The sequence below is a fragment of the Globicephala melas genome, chromosome 4, assembly GCF_963455315.2.
Source record: "Globicephala melas chromosome 4, mGloMel1.2, whole genome shotgun sequence".
NCBI classification, from domain to species: domain Eukaryota; kingdom Metazoa; phylum Chordata; class Mammalia; order Artiodactyla; family Delphinidae; genus Globicephala; species Globicephala melas.
The window spans coordinates 35,656,422-35,672,531 of record NC_083317.1 but is presented as its reverse complement, the minus strand read 5'-3'; the positions used below and the strand labels follow the sequence as shown (position 1 = coordinate 35,672,531).

Sequence of the window (16,110 nt, the reverse complement as noted above, 5' to 3'; positions counted from 1 at the left end):
CAGTCAAGGATTCAGGGGTCCTCAGCTGGCCATGATTTTATACATATCTGCATTCCTCCTCCAGGCACTTCTGCTGAGAACATTTTATAGAGGGAACTGGGGGGGAAACTTAAAGACATTTTTCTCCATTCTGACTCAGCATTCAGCACTTTTCTAGTCCTAACCCTTACCCCTGTCCTTCCCCACTGACCATCAGATGTCCCTTGGAAGTGAAAAGATCCCTGTGTCTGTGCTGACCAGGCCTGGAGCCGTTCCCATGGTGAAAAATTGATGTTGGGAGAGCCAACAATTTCTTAGGTTTGGCCTCTTGCTTACACCATGGGAGTAAGTGATTAAAAACTGGAGGGTTATTTTCATTTTAGTTTGTTATAATTGACAGTTCCTATATCTGACAGCTCAGCTCTCCAACTCAGTTCTAAAATTTCCACTTGGGTCTTCGCTATGTATTTTATCGCTTTGCTGAGACTTTCTGTTTTTTTCTGAGACTGGGCATTTTTTCATTCATTTCTGGCATATTCATAATTGTTGGTCAAAGCAACTTTATAATATCTTTTAAAAAATCTTTGTTAAATAATTTTAACATCTTTATCATCTCGGGGGTTTGGCAACTATTGATCGTCTTTTGTGTTCAGTTTGATGAGTGATTTTTCTGTTGAAACCTTAACATGTCATATGACTCTGGGTCTTATATAAACCTTCTATTTTAGGTAGCTTTCTTTGATCCTGCACAAGAGTGGCATCTAGTTATAGCCCAGTGGGGATAGAAGCCCAAGTTTCCCAATCAGTCAGAGGAAGGAGGACTCCTCATCCTTGCTGGGTGGGAATAAGAGTTTGAGTTCCCATGTAGCCATCCACTGATACGTCCTTGGCTGAGAGTGCTAGGGGTTCCTTGTTACTACTCTCCAACATGGGCTTCTGACACCAATGTGAGGGAGAGGTGTGCCAGGATGGGTTGAAAGTCCAGGTTCCTTATTTAGTCTTCTCTGATCCTACCCTGGTGGGATGAGAGATTGGCAGAAGGTGGGGGTACTTCTTTATTGACAACAAGAAGAGAAGTTTGTGTTCCCACTTAGCCATTGGTGATTTGGGCCTGGGTGGCCCACAGTTGCTGCTTTTTATTTGTTTGTTTTTGTTTTCATATGTTTTTTGGGTATTTGGCTGCAATGGTACAGTCATTTTCTAAAGGTTTTCAGCCTAGCTAAGTTCCCCATTTCCTGGTCCTTTGGCTATAAAGAGCAGGCTTTTGTTGGGTCTCTTATTGTCTGTGTCCATTGGTATTTCCAACTTATTGGATTCTCTGGCACCCATTTTGGTTAATTGAGGCAAAAATAAACGCTAGAGAATTTCAAAACCATGTAGGTCGTTATGTAGAGATCACTAATTTTTCTACCTTCTTCTCTCCAATTTTCTGAGTCTTCTTATATTTGTTTTACACATAATACCCAAGATTTTTATACTAGCAGGCAGGATTGTTGGGTTTCTTTTTTGTTTTGTTTTTAATTTCCTAACAGGCAGAATAGGGAGAAATGTATGTACTCAATCTTCCTGGAAGAAAGAGCCAACACATGGTATTATTTTAGTCAAAACTATTAATAGCATGCAACTGTATTTAAATATAATAATTTACTCTTTTAGATGAAAAGTTCAATATCATCATTTCATACATGTTTGAAAGACTCCAAGGTCTTTAGGGTTATTCCAAATGAATACAGTGAAAACTAAAAATTTTCAGAAGTATTTTATTTCTGATATGATATATATAAAATATATTTATAAATATAAATTTATATAACTTCATAAAATATTTTAAATTTCTTTATTAGCTTTATGTACTTCACATGAGAGAAAAAAAAGAAAATAATTTTGCTTCCCTATTTGCATTGGTATTGGTAATGAGAACAAAGGACTTCATCAGCATTTTCTGGTCTATTTTAGAAGGTGAAGCACTCCTTACTTCCATTTAGAATTATCTCACAACTAATCAGGTAAAAAATTGGAAATCTATTATGGAACTGAGCCAGATTTTTTTATTCATAGTTTCTCTCTTGCTTGAGACTACATAAATCTTCTCCCTAGTTTCTGCTGCCACTATTGAATTATAAGTGTAGTGACTTTCACCTTTTGAAATAAGTAAAACACTGCCACTTTAACAAAAACAGAAGTTACTATTGCTTTAATTCAGCAACATGATCTAAATAACAGGTGTATCTTATTTGGTTTAAGTTATAATAAGTATAACAACATTGAAAGATAAAGTGAAGTTTTAGAAATCAAATCCAAATGAAACGATAATATATGGAAAACATTTTTACCCTTTATGTATGAACACATAATTTCCACTTTTGTTTGGTATTTACTTGATACTTCAGTCTTTTGATCAGAACACAGAAATGTGTATTTAACTTGATCACACATTTGAAAATCATTTCCAACTTGTTTTACGTGTGACTGGTGGAGTTTATTATGTACTTCTGAATGTGAATCAAAGGCTTTAAAGCTAATAACTTTAATAACAATTATTATGTGTTTGACTTATCATAATAATCATTGGCATTTTTGGTATTACCAGCACATAATATAAAGCAGAAAAAAATATACAAATGCATAAAGACCTACTGTAGTGAAACATCTGACTGTAGAATCTGGGGCAGTGATGTATATTATACATAACTCCATCTAGGCAAGTTTTCCCACCCCAGCTCCTCATTATTGAAACAAGTTTCTGATCTATATGGCTTTCATGTGTTTAAATTGAAAATGCTTTACTTTTAAGAGATATTTTCTATTCCATTATCCTAATTTTTATGTCACCATTGGAAAGAAATTTAATCATTCTAGGACTCAGAATCCTCTGTAAATGAAGAGGGTTTTAGGAACAGCTGATCCCTTCTTACTCTGTCTAGCAGTCTCTGATACCTATGGAATGCAACAGAGGGAAATTTTGACCTCTTCACATGTAGCACTTTTCAACCTTGTAAAACCTTTCACTCTCTTTGTATAAAAAATATTTTGTAACATTCCTTTCCTATCTTGGAATGAAAGTCATAGATACCATAACCAACCTGCACAAATCATTTAAAAAAATCCATATCAGTATAACACTCTACCAATAAAATAAAAAGATAAAGAAGAAAGGTAATTAAAAGTAAAACAATATAAATTCCAATAAGCAAATGTTCAATGTTATTGTACAATAGAAAATATGATGACAGAGTGAAATGTTTACACCTAATTCTACAGCTACCAATGCAGAAAGATGTGCTGTTCTCATGATTCAGATATCATGAACATTGCTACTGTTAATGACATGACTCTACAAAATAGTGATAAATGCAAAGGAAAATCTGAACAAAATCAAATGCAAGCTAACCTTGATTTTAGTTCTATTCTTGGAAAATTCCATTTATTTATTAAAATTGTGCAAAAATATTTGACTTTCAAGTATAAATTATCTTCTAGTCTTATTAAGCAACATTTCACACACATGATTGACAATCATTTGTTAAGATAGCCTACTATGATCATTGCAAGGTGTCCAGCAATATGTCCTCCAAATGATGATAATCAAAAATATGCTCACAAAACTCTAAAAGGTCCTTTAGGTAGCTGCACTAGCCCGTTCTGAAGCTATTGTTCTAATGGTACACACAGTCTTGGCAGTTCAGAGAGATTCTGGACAAATGTATTAAAAAAAAAAAAAGCAAAACAAACAGCATAGTCAGGAAATTTTACATGAAACTGAACGTTCAGGAAAGTAGTGTTTTTATTTTCCATCTTGTATGTGTTATCCTTTTTTGTGGTAGGCTTCTATGTATCAGTACTTCCTAAATTGAATATCTAAAGTCTTCACTACATATGGTAGTTGTTTATATACTATTTTAAATGAGTCTCTGGCCATCCAAATGTTCAAATCTCTTATAAGATTTCTCCAAACCACTGAGGACTCCTCTGCATTGGTCATGCCTCTAGGATGGAATTAAAATAACCCCATTTATTCAACATGCTTTTCTATCCTCCAACAAAAGAGAAGCACCTACTTTGAAACACACTGCTTGGAAAAAAAAATTAAATTTAAAAAAGAGAATAAGAAGGAAGAAGAGAAGGAGAAGAAAAAGGAGAAGAGGAGTCATCATTAAAGGAGAAGGAGATGGAGAAGGAGAAATAACACATATGTGTGTATGCATATATATGGACATATCTTGTTATCATTTTCAAAATTATTTCTGAAAAACACTGATAGTGGAAGATTACCCTTCCCTATAAGGACTTATGGATAAACAAGTTTAAGAACTGCAGACCATGAAATGTTTTCTTAGGTGCCACACCAAGTTTATAATCACGAATCTGAATACTCTCACATTCAATCCACACTCATATTTCTCCCTTACTCTCTTTCAACAAACTGGCTGTCTCAGTTTTATGAATGCCTCTTTGCTGCACTGTATCACGCCAGCATATGAGGCCAGGGATCCTACTTGATTCATCTTACTCATACACCAGCCCATGGGATTTTGTTTCATATTCAGCAAGTAATAAAATATACTAGAATTAAAGTGATTCTGAAAATGACAAATTCAGTGTCTTCTACTTTGCTAAAAATATAGGAGCCCTATGCCAATTGTTTGCTCTCACCACATACACTACTCTTGACATTAGTCAAAATGAAAACAACAATACCTCTGGGGCCAACATATCTGACGAACAAAGCTCCTAATCTATGCATCCTGACCTTTTAAAAATATGCCTATTTTAAATGTTTTAACCAGATTAAATTGCTTAACAGAGTTCATTAATCATAGTATGCCTTATATAAATAAAGTAGTTGAGGGACAGAGTAAGCCAGTTTAAAAAATCTTATAATGTAAAAAGCATGGGAAGAAGGTAGTGGGATGTGTTAAATTTCTGTAGTAAATATTAGAAAATACTGCATTTGAAAGAGACTGCAGATCTCCTAAGTACAGAGATACTCTCAACAAAATCTTTTTCTCTACTTTCTTACATACGTTTATATATAAGAGAACCTACTTACCTTGACTTGTCAAGGATGAGTGGCTGAGAGAAGGGAAGTAATAAGAAACTTGAAAGATTTTGAGCACTTTCTGCTTTGTGTTGCAATTTCTTTCTTTCACTAACTTTCCAATTCTAAGAAAACTAAAACTCTCAATGATTATAGAGCAATATTTTCTTTCTGTTAGAACTAACCCACATTTTTTTCCCCTGAGATTTCTGTTTTTGCATTTTTGAAACACCTTTCCTTCAGGGAACTCAAGGTATTATATAAAATGTCAGTAAGTCTAATAAACTGTGGAATATATGCTGGCAGTGGCATGTGTGTATGTGTGTATGTCCGTGCTTTCCAGAGACTTTTCTCCTTACAATCTCTTGGCATTACTTTTGTCTCTAAATCTCTCCATCCTCCCCCTCTCTCTCTCAGTCTATCTCTCTCTGAATCTCTATTTCTCTCAAACTATTTTGAATATAAGAAGAGAGAATGTAGGTTCTAAAAATATACTCAATCCCCAAATAGCCTCCCCAGATTCTTAATCTTGCTAATGTTTCACCCTTGATTATATTCTTTCTTGCTGCCACCAAGTTTTAACCCCATGATTCCCATTGTAGTTTCAGCAGAATTATGCTTGTCACATAACTGATTCAACATAGACGACCTGGCCTTAGCCACTTCAATTAATTACTACTACCCAAGTGATTCTGGGTTTCCAAGTCCTTTGTGGAGGTATGTACCTTATTAAATTGCCAGGGAAAGTCTTTATGCCTATATGAAGAATTGGATTTTTTCCATGCTTCACTTGTCTGTCCACATTTGATTTATTTACATTATTGCTTGAGGAAAGCAAGATACTGGTGATCTAAAAAGCCTCTTGAATAGGTATTATCCCTTTTGCCAAGTAAGCAAAAATAATTCATTTTTATTAATCACATTGAAAGCCAAATTGGCACATTACAGATTTTACTTATTAGTGTTTTTCTCATACATTCTCCTTGTACAAGGATTCAAGTCTCTGGTCCCCTTTCTCAACAATATCTTACTAATTCACACAGCTTTGTCAAAAATTCTCATATCAGTGTTGCTTATTCATACAATTTCTAATTATAAACGTAAATGTGTTTCTTCATTATTTCTGTCCTAGGGCAATTCACGCACTTAAAAATAATAATGCTATCCAAATAGGGGAAAGGGTAAATATGTATACAAATTGCTTTAAGGGCTGTGTGAAAGTTCAGAGTTACTCAGATTTATAGTTAACTATACATATAGAGTTAAAAATGTACGTTAAGATATGAGTAAAAATGTATAATGAGAGTCTGTTGCCTATCTGATACTAGCATTTAAATGCATAATTTTATATGTCCCTCCAAAGAAGTTTAGGAAGTGCAGAATACTAATCAACTTATCTGACATCAATATTTTGAAAAATCATTTAGTTAATTTGACAGACCTTACGACATCATCTAAATGGAGCTGGGTGTATAAGTAGTCTATCATATAGTGATAAGTGGAAAAGAAAATCAGATATGGGTTCCATCGCATTATGTACTCTTAACTTGACTTTGGTTTACTATAGTGAGATAAGAAATAAAGCTCTAGATAAGGCTTGATGACACGTGAATGGTTTTGCTTATGGTCATAATTTTCATACTACTCCAAATAACAAAAATGTTTTCAAACCTTAGACTGTATAAAATTTCAGAATTTTCTTTGTGTGTGTAGTATATGTATGTGTATGTAGTTCTCTTACCTTTAATGTAGTGATTGACCATTTTTATCTGACACAAGAGTCTTCTGATGCTTTAGTATGTTTGACTGATGTAATATAAAAAATGGCAATCTCATAAAATGTATAAAAATAATCTGAAAACTTTGGCTCTCTCTCCTATTTCTTTATTAGTAGTACACAATCCACAACTGTCCTAAATTACTATGATCTCTTATGAATAGAAAAGTATTTCTAATGGATGAACCAGGTAAAAGATAAAGGGTACTGGATGATATAGAACTGCATGAAAATGTATACAACAGGCATTAAATTTACTAAACACAGAAAATATAAATGGATAAAAGTGGGAAAAGGGAAACCAAGACATAATATATATGGTACCACAAAGGAATCACAGCTTTAGTGTTTATTCTTCCTTAAAATAGTCCCCACTGAGATCCAGTAATTTGTCCCAAGTGCCTCTTACAGTGAAGTGGAATATAAGTAGAAATGGATGTGATCAATGGCGGCCTCTGGCATATTATTTTATTTATTTATTTATTTATTTGCAGTACACAGGCCTCTCACTGTTGTGGCCTCTCCCGTTGCGGAGCACAGGCTCTGGACGCGCAGGCTCAGCGGCCATGGCTCATGGGCCCAGCCGCTCCACGGCATGTGGGATCCTCCCGGACCGGGGCACGAACCCGTGTCCCCTGAATCGGCAGGCGGACTCTCAACCACTGCACCACCAGGGAAGCCCCTCTGGCTTATTATTTATGCCCACATACAATTGTTTCAAAGCACAGGGTGTGTTAACTTCGAAATGCACTTTTAAGATTCATAAGAGATGGGCATTTGAAATTAATGTTAGAGGAGACTTGATTTTCAAGAAAAAGCAAGTGTTTGAACCAAGACCTGAAAGCATACAAAAACTTAGACTTTTTAAGTACAAACAAGAAAATTGCTTGTGAATTGGCTTCCTGCAGAGAGTGATATGTCTGAAAAACTCTAGAGTATACAGTTAGCATCTGCTAAATGCTATAATAGTTGTATTATAGACAAAACACTCTAAGTAGAATGGAGTGCACAAAGGAAATACCTCGAGTATCTGTGTGTGTATGTGTAAGAATATCCTGTACAAACAGTTATCAAACCTCACTGAGCTGCATCTTCCAATATTGACTGACTTAAAATACCCCAGGACTCACACTGATATCACCTAATCTATCAATGGTCAGAAAAATTTTCAATTCATTGACTTTTTCTTCTTTGGCAAAGAATCAAAGTATCTACTTTCCTACATAGAGCAAAATAAAAATCAAGGAACTCTGTAGGGGCGGAAACTTTTTATGTTGACAGTTCTAGGACATGCTTGATTTTCTTTCAACCTTTAATAAGAAGAGATCTAGAAATGAATGACAGCTGTAACTCAGCTAATTAAAGGATTTAATCCTACTGTCTCATAAATCAATATTCAGGAAATGTTAGATTATATCTGAGAAATCTATTCATGAAGTCAACTTCTATTTTGCCTGCAAAATAAAATTAACCAATATTTCTTTTTGTGTGTTGAAAATCTGAATGCTAAAAAGTGATAGTGTTTTATCCAAAATCATTAAAAGTAATCACATCTAGATACTTTAAATACTTTCTTGGATAGTGGGAAGGTGAATTTGTTTTGTCTGGAGAAAACTGAATAACAAATATTCTAATATGTTATATAGAAATACTGAAAAACCCTAGACCAAGGGTCAGTGAACATTTTCTGTAAAGGGCCAGATAGTAAACTCTTTACACTTTGCAGGCCAAGAGGTGAAATCGAAGTTCTTATGTAGGCACTTACATAACAAGAGATCCAAAAACAAATTTCTTTTTATTTCCAAAAAATGTTTACACTACTTATTTGTTCTGAAAAATTAGCATTTACAATTTTTTTGCCCTTTGCCATTATGTTAAATATCCCTCCATCCCAATATAGATGGGCTTGTGTATATTTATTTATAATTCTGTGGTTTGTCTTCATGCATGGGGACTGAAGAAAGAAAAATTAAATCAATATTTTTATTTACAGCTGATAGTTATTTTTCTCTAACTTTATTTACTAGTGCCAGGGTTCCTTATATCATAGTTCTGTTAGACCACAAGAGAGCAATCAGTTACAGTAAGTGCTATTTTAATAATTGATATTATTAGAAAATATCTTATGAAAATTTTTAATAATCACTCTAAGATTAACTTTTAAAAATATATTTTGTATCTCATCTTTGTTAAAAGAAATAAGTAGATCTTAGTACTGAAATGATTATCTGCATTTATTTGCGCAAATATTTTTGATACTCTGAAACTCACCTAATCTTTAGAGGGTATCATTTCATTGTGGTTGAGGTTTGCTATACTTCTTGTTCACTTAAATAACATGAAAGACTTAGAGTAGTTTTATTCTATGACCCAAATTCAAAATCACTTAAATTTGCCAGTTGAATGATCTTCGGAGTTTTAACATGCTTTATTCCATGCAGTTGTCTTAATTAAACTTAAACTTATACAGTAAGTGAAAAGATAACTTTTTAAAGCATTCAATTTACTTTTAAAAACAGACATTGTAAGATTAACTGCTTGGGTACCATTGTGGACAACTGGCCTTTCTAAATAACATAGTTTTCTTTCCAGAAATATTTCTGAATTACTGGAATAAATTTCTTGAAAATAATTTAACTGAAATTATAATTCAAAAAATTAACTTTGTTTTGGTCCAATAGATGCTGACCGCAAGGAGGAAAAGTGTTTATGACTAGGATCTTCCTAACTCAGAAATTTCGACAACCTGTTTGCTTTTTATAGTATGTGTTCTTTCTACCTTTTGAAGTATTTTTTACACAGTACCTCAAATGTATGGACAGAGGTTTTTAAATGGCCATAGGTAAATGCCAACAAAAAACATAAATTGTTAAGGCCCCACCTAGTTATTGGTGATAATAATAAATGTTAATATTACAAATTTCCAAGAAAAAAATAAAATATATTTTATTTAAGGTCCATTTTAAAATACTGCCTTCCTGAAGTTTTAGTTTAAATAAAATAATCCTCTCTAATCTTTACAATTCCAAACATCTTTTATATTTTTAATAGACTATGGGACTCTTAAAAACATATGTTTGTATTTGTTTGTTCCTGTTTTTGATTGGTTTTCTAGAAAGCATAATACCTCATACTCTCCAGCCTCTTCTTCCTTTCTGGAATGTTAGGGGGTTCTTCCTCACAATTTCTGAAACATCAGCCTTCTTGTTGGTGTCTGCAACCCTCGTCTTGCTAGCGTTTGTAAAAATGGAGTGTCCAACACACAGAAAGTTCTTAATACATTATTTATTGCAGGAGCAGGAAGCTGAATGAATGAATGATGAAAACTAAATTTCAAAGTAAAGTAAAAACTGTGCAGAGAGGAGGCAATATTTGGCAGAAATATAAATAAGATGTTGCTGCAGAAAATACTATATCATTTCTTCTTTTATTTGGGCAACTCAGCATCTTTTCAGGAAAATAGGAAGAGAAGGTGATAAAGATACAGGTTACTCAATTAGTCTCTGGGGAGAGAAACCCATGGTGTGTACTGTGAATTCCTTGGCCTACCCTATAGGATTTACTCCTTATTCTGCTCACACCTACACCTCATTCCCAGGCTGAACTCCCATCACAGCTGGGCTCCTGAAATTACGCAGTCTCTAGTAGGGATATTTCTAATGCATCTTGCATACTTGGTTTTCCAGTTAACATCTTCACTTGGATATCTAGAGGGCATTTCAGATTTCATATTCTAATAATTACATTCTTGGTACCTCACTCCGATTGCAAGCGTACTCCTTCTTGTTCTGCCACATTCCAGTTGTTAGCAATTTCATTTTTCAGTTATTGGATCAAAAACATCACATATGTCTTTGACACTGAATACCTATTCAATCAGCAAATCTTTTATTTGCTCTAACATTTATCTTAGATCTGACTACTCATCATTTCCACTACCACCTCCTGAGGCTACAATATTTTTATGGGCTGAACTCTGTCCTCTCCAAATTCCTGTGTTGAAGCCCGAACACCAAGGACTTCAGAATGTGACTCTATTTGGAAATACGGCCTTTAAAGATTTGGTGAAATTAAATTGAGACCATTAGAATGGGCCCTGATTCAATTGGACTGGTGTTCCTATAAGAAGAAAAGATAGAACACACAGAGGGACACCAGGGATGTATGAGCACAAAGGAAAAACCATGGGAAGACACAACGAGAAGGTGGCAGTCTGAACACCAAGGAGAAAGTCTTCAGAGGAAACCAAACATGACAACACCTTGATCTTAGACTTCTAACCTTTGGAACTGTGAGAAAATCAATTTTTGTCATATAAACCAACCAACCTGTGGTATTTTGTTATAGCAGCCCTAGCAAACTAATACCGACACCGTTATCTCCCACCCACACTGTTACAATGGTGCCTGATGCTTCTGTTTTTACTGGAACTCTCTATATCACTCACCACACAATATCTAATATTACTCTTTCAGAACAAATTTTAATACATGACTTTTCGGCTCAAGGCAGTCCAAGTATTTCCCATCTCATTCAGAATAAAATACACAATATATTCCTTTGAACTGCTGGCGTGTATTATCTTTCCCAGAGCTACTTCTCTGGCCTAGGCTCCTTCCAGGACCTCCTCCCCTCCCCACACGAACCACAGTGGATCCCTAACGAAACCAAGCAGGACCCTATGGGGCCTTCTCAGGACAGACCCTCCATGTCTTCCACCTGCCTCTCATTTGCAGAAAAACTTTAGTTTCCTAGGCCTTCCCTGAGTTCCAAAGAATAAATTTAATCAGAGAAGGGAGAAAATGTAAAAATAAAGGAAAAGAGTCAAGCAAGATAGAATAGTTTAGCCATTAAACAAAGTCAAAGGCCTTTAGTTCCTCCTCAAGGGCTATAGATAATATTCTGAGCCAAATCCTTTGAGCTGTTTTACAGATACTGAAAGCCCCAGCAGGTGGAAGAAGTTAACTGTATGCTGCCCACAAGCACGTAGACCCCATACCGGTTGGAACCAGAAGGTTGATGATGTTGATTCCCAATTACCTCACCACCAATTAATCAGAAGAATGTCCACAAGCTGATTACACACACCACAACCCCGCTCCTCAACTCATCTTTAAAAACATTTCCCTGAAAGCCATCAGGGAGTTTCAGTCTTTTAAGCACTAGCTGCTTGGACTACTTGCTTGGCATCCTGTAGTAAATGCTGCATTTTCCTTAACCAAAATTCTGTGTCAGTAGATTGACTTTACTGTGAGAGGGTAAAGGTTTGGTTCAGTAACACTAGCTATTCTTTTAACACATCTGGCATGCTTTTGCCTCAGGGCCTTTGCATATATGGTTTATCTGTTTTCAACTCTTTCTCACAGTTTTCCATACCGTGCACCTTAACCTTCTTTCATATTTCTGTTCTAATACAAACTTATCTGAGAGGGCTTTCCTGACAACTCTCTTTAAAATAATAACTGCCTTCCTATAAGTTCATATTCTGTATTCTTTTTTTTTCTACTTCATTCCCTTCATAGCAAAACTATTTACATGTTTACATGTGTCTGGACTCTTCCATCAGCAAACATAAGCTGCATTCCCAATGTTTAGCTGCATTCCCAAATAGTTTATAGCACATATTTGATAATAAATATTATTAAGTACATAAATTATCCAAATAATTTCTTAAGAATAGGTATTAATATAGATCACCTTGTTTATCAATTGTTTGGCCTGCCCTTACTTTTGTAGTCTAATTAGGTAGCTTTTTTCCCTCCTATTTCTAAATTTTCTAGAGTTGTTTCATGGTTTTACCTAATCTTTCCTTTTTTCCACTGTACCAATTTAGAATCTGTTCCTGGTATGGCTTGTCTCCCTGGTTAAAATTATTTGTAATTGTAAAATATAATCTTAATTCTCATTCATTTAATTATCTAAAATTTATTTTGTGACAATGTTTAACATCAAAATAGTTTTTCTAGTTATTTTTTTCTTTTCTTTTTTGCTATTTTGGTTGTTGCTATTGTTTCCTGTTTCTTTTGTTCTCTTCCAAAGACACCAAGTATTTGATTGGAAAGAAAGTGTAGAGAGACTAGAGATAGCTAACTAAAATACAATATACCCCTTTTCTCTCTCTTCATCCCATATAACCTATCTTTCAAACATTTCAATTTCCTCATGCTGTCTCCTAGCTCAAGATTCTTTCCACCATTCATCACTTTTGGCATATGTCTCCTCATTCATATATAGTATCCCTATAAGGAAATACAAAAGTGCTGCACATACAAAAGTTGTGTCTAGTCCTAAGAAGAAATCAGGGATTGAGTTATTTGTAGTGAGGTGGATGGACCTAGAATCTGTCATACAGAGTGAAGTAAGTCAGAAAGAGAAAAACAAATACTGTATGCTAACACATATATGGAATCTAAAAAAAAAGGTCATGAAAAACCTAGGGGCAGGACAGAAATAAAGATGCATACCTACTAGAAAATGGACTTGAGGACACGGGGAGGGGGAAGGGTAAGCTGGGACAAAGTGAGAGAGCAGCATGGACATATATACACTACCAAATATATAAAACAAAAGAAATCAGGGAGATGATTATTTAGTTTAAAGATAACAATCGTGAAATACTTGGTGTAAATAAGTATACTGTGTGATGTAGATCTGATCTGAGGCTGCCACCTATTTCCTGTTTACATTTCAATATCTCCTGAAACTGATTTTATTACAAAACAAAAGTGAAACTTGGGAATGCACTTTTGCTGAAAATTAAATTCTTAGCCTGTCAATAGTAGCAAATGTTTTGCTGGAATTACTATATTCTGATCTTATGCTTTCATATTAACAAATATGAATCATTTCTATCTAATTTATTTGGTTTCACATTTCAAATAATGTTGCATCCTTGTAACTGCATTATATCACTGAGTTTTACACATGGATGAGAAAAAATAAAATAGCTTATGCAAGCGGCATGTTAAAAATATATTCCACAAAAGTTAAAATTTAAATTTTCAGATTGAAAGCTCAGCCACATCAAACACAATGGGACAAATGAGTTCCATAATTAATCACCCACAAAATTATGACAACAACAGGAGCCAAAATATTTATACAGCTCCTAGGAAAAAGAATCCTAGATAATGCAGGGCATGACTTACTTTACATATTGTGTTAGTTTCCTAGTGCTACTGTAACAAACTACCTCAAATTTAATGACTTAAAACAACACAAATTTGTTTTCTTACAGTTCTGAAGGTCAGAAGTTTCCAATCATGGTGTCAATAGGGCAGCATTCTCTCTTGAGGCTTCAGGGAAAAATTGTTTCTTTGTCTTTTTCAGCTCTTCCAGGCTGCCTGTATTCCTTGGCTCCTTGTTCCTTCCTAGAACCACTCCAGCTTTGAGTCCTAGCTCCCACTACCAATTGACCCACCTGCCTCCTTCTCATAAGAACGTTAGTGATTACATTGGGTCCACCTGGATAACCCAGGCAAATCTTCTTATCTCAAATCCTACATTAATCACACCTGCAAAGTCCCTTTTACCATTGATGTAACATAGTCACAGGCTCCATGCAGTGAAATGTAGCTGTCGTTGGGAGGAGTATATTCAACCCACCACTCATGCAAATAAAATTTGAATATACACACACACATGCATATGTGTAACTGTTTATGTATATGTATCAAATTGTTCAAATAAAGCATTGGATATATTCAGTTGATTCAGTTGCATTATGTAGTACTAGCAGATAAAAATGCCATAGATAATCTTTTTTGGGAGTTCTATATAAAACATTCTGCATTCTTCTTAGAATCAGCTAGTCTGTAAGTGATTTTCTGTTTTCCCTTTTCTTGCCCCTGACAGTCTCATTGACAATGTTCTTATTTGTGCCAGGAGAGTATTAGTGTTGCCTGCTAGGCACATTGGGCAGTCAGGCACATTGGTCACTTTTTAATATTGATTAAATTTCACTATATCAAAATTCACAGTATATCTCAGCCCCTAGATTTCAGCACATCACTATGTTAAAGCTACTTCAACAATCTGGCCATTTCAATTTTTCATGCTTTTACATTTGTTTGTTATTTTGATAATCATATACCACAACACATACCAATAGGTAATACTGTAGAAAAATATGAAAAACTTCAGTATCAAAATTGTCTAACTTCATGTCATAGATAAAGTCACTTTAACATAACAGTGACCCAGGAATATTTCAAAATCATGTATTTGATAAACTTCTCCTAATTTATCATACCAAGTTTCTACTACTCTATTTTTAGTGGAGAGGGGCACTTTAGACCCTGATACCAATGTTTCTTCCTTCCAGTCTGTCCTATGTTTATTTAAAGGTGTTACAGTTTGGCAGGCTAGAGTTAGGCCAATTCTGCCCATGACCACTTGTTTAAATATCTACCATGGCTGCTTTTACACTATAGAGACAGAGTTAAGTAATTGCAACAGAGACCCTCTACCTATAAAGCTGAAAATATTTTCTATCTTCTTCTTTACAGAAAATTTTGCTGACCCTTTTGTAAAAGGATTGGATCTCATCAGTGAGTAGACAGTGATGTTTTTAAGGCACCTAAACTATATTTGTTGCATACACACATATATATGAGTGTGTGTATATATATATATATATATATACACACATATATATGTCTTATATTTGATGCCAAGGTATAATGTATTATACAACACCAAGTAGTAAAAACAGTTTAATGTAGTTGAATATGCTAAGTCCAAGTTATCAATCAAGCAGGTGGCAAATTTTTCTCTATTCCTATCTGTACCACTGTACTATATCATCATTTCAACTCTCAAGATCTGCCCTGATCCTCTAGGGTTGATTGTGAAACAGAATAACTTTTGACAAGATATAAATATAGATATGGATACAGATGATATAAATTCTCCATTACCCTCTATTTCCTCTACTAAGAATCAGGTTCAAACCAACATTGTCTTTCAGTTGTACTGTTACACATCCACTTTGTGCTCCTAACCCCTGACTGTTGCAGTAGAAAGCCAATACATGCTTTGTAAAACTTAAAACTGAAAGCTGATGTTTTCTCTTTGCTTAAAACTCTGGACTGGTTCTTGTTGCTCTTAGGATAAAAGAAAACTGATGAGGATGACCTACAAGCCTCTGACTCTGAAACCTGTTTATTCTGCCTCCTCACATTTCACTCCTTGCTCACTATGGTCAAGGTACACTGTCCATCTATTACTTCCCAGAATGATCGAATCTCTTTTTACTCCTTAGAGCCTTCTTTCCTCTAGTGCTTCAGGTCTCAGCTTAAATTTCAGTGAGGGAAAA

At 34.7% G+C, this 16,110-nt stretch overlaps 1 long non-coding RNA gene across 1 annotated transcript in view; it reads right to left on the bottom strand.

Annotated features, from left to right (window-relative positions):
- The window catches only part of LOC132597189 (uncharacterized), a 254,241-nt gene extending 239,875 nt beyond the window's left edge, over positions 1-14,366 (bottom strand). Inside the window, exon 1 of the long non-coding RNA XR_009563602.1 lies at positions 14,030-14,366. This is a non-coding gene — a long non-coding RNA (uncharacterized lncRNA). The remainder of the gene's footprint in view (positions 1-14,029) is intronic.
- Between the last annotated feature and the right edge of the window lie 1,744 nt (positions 14,367-16,110).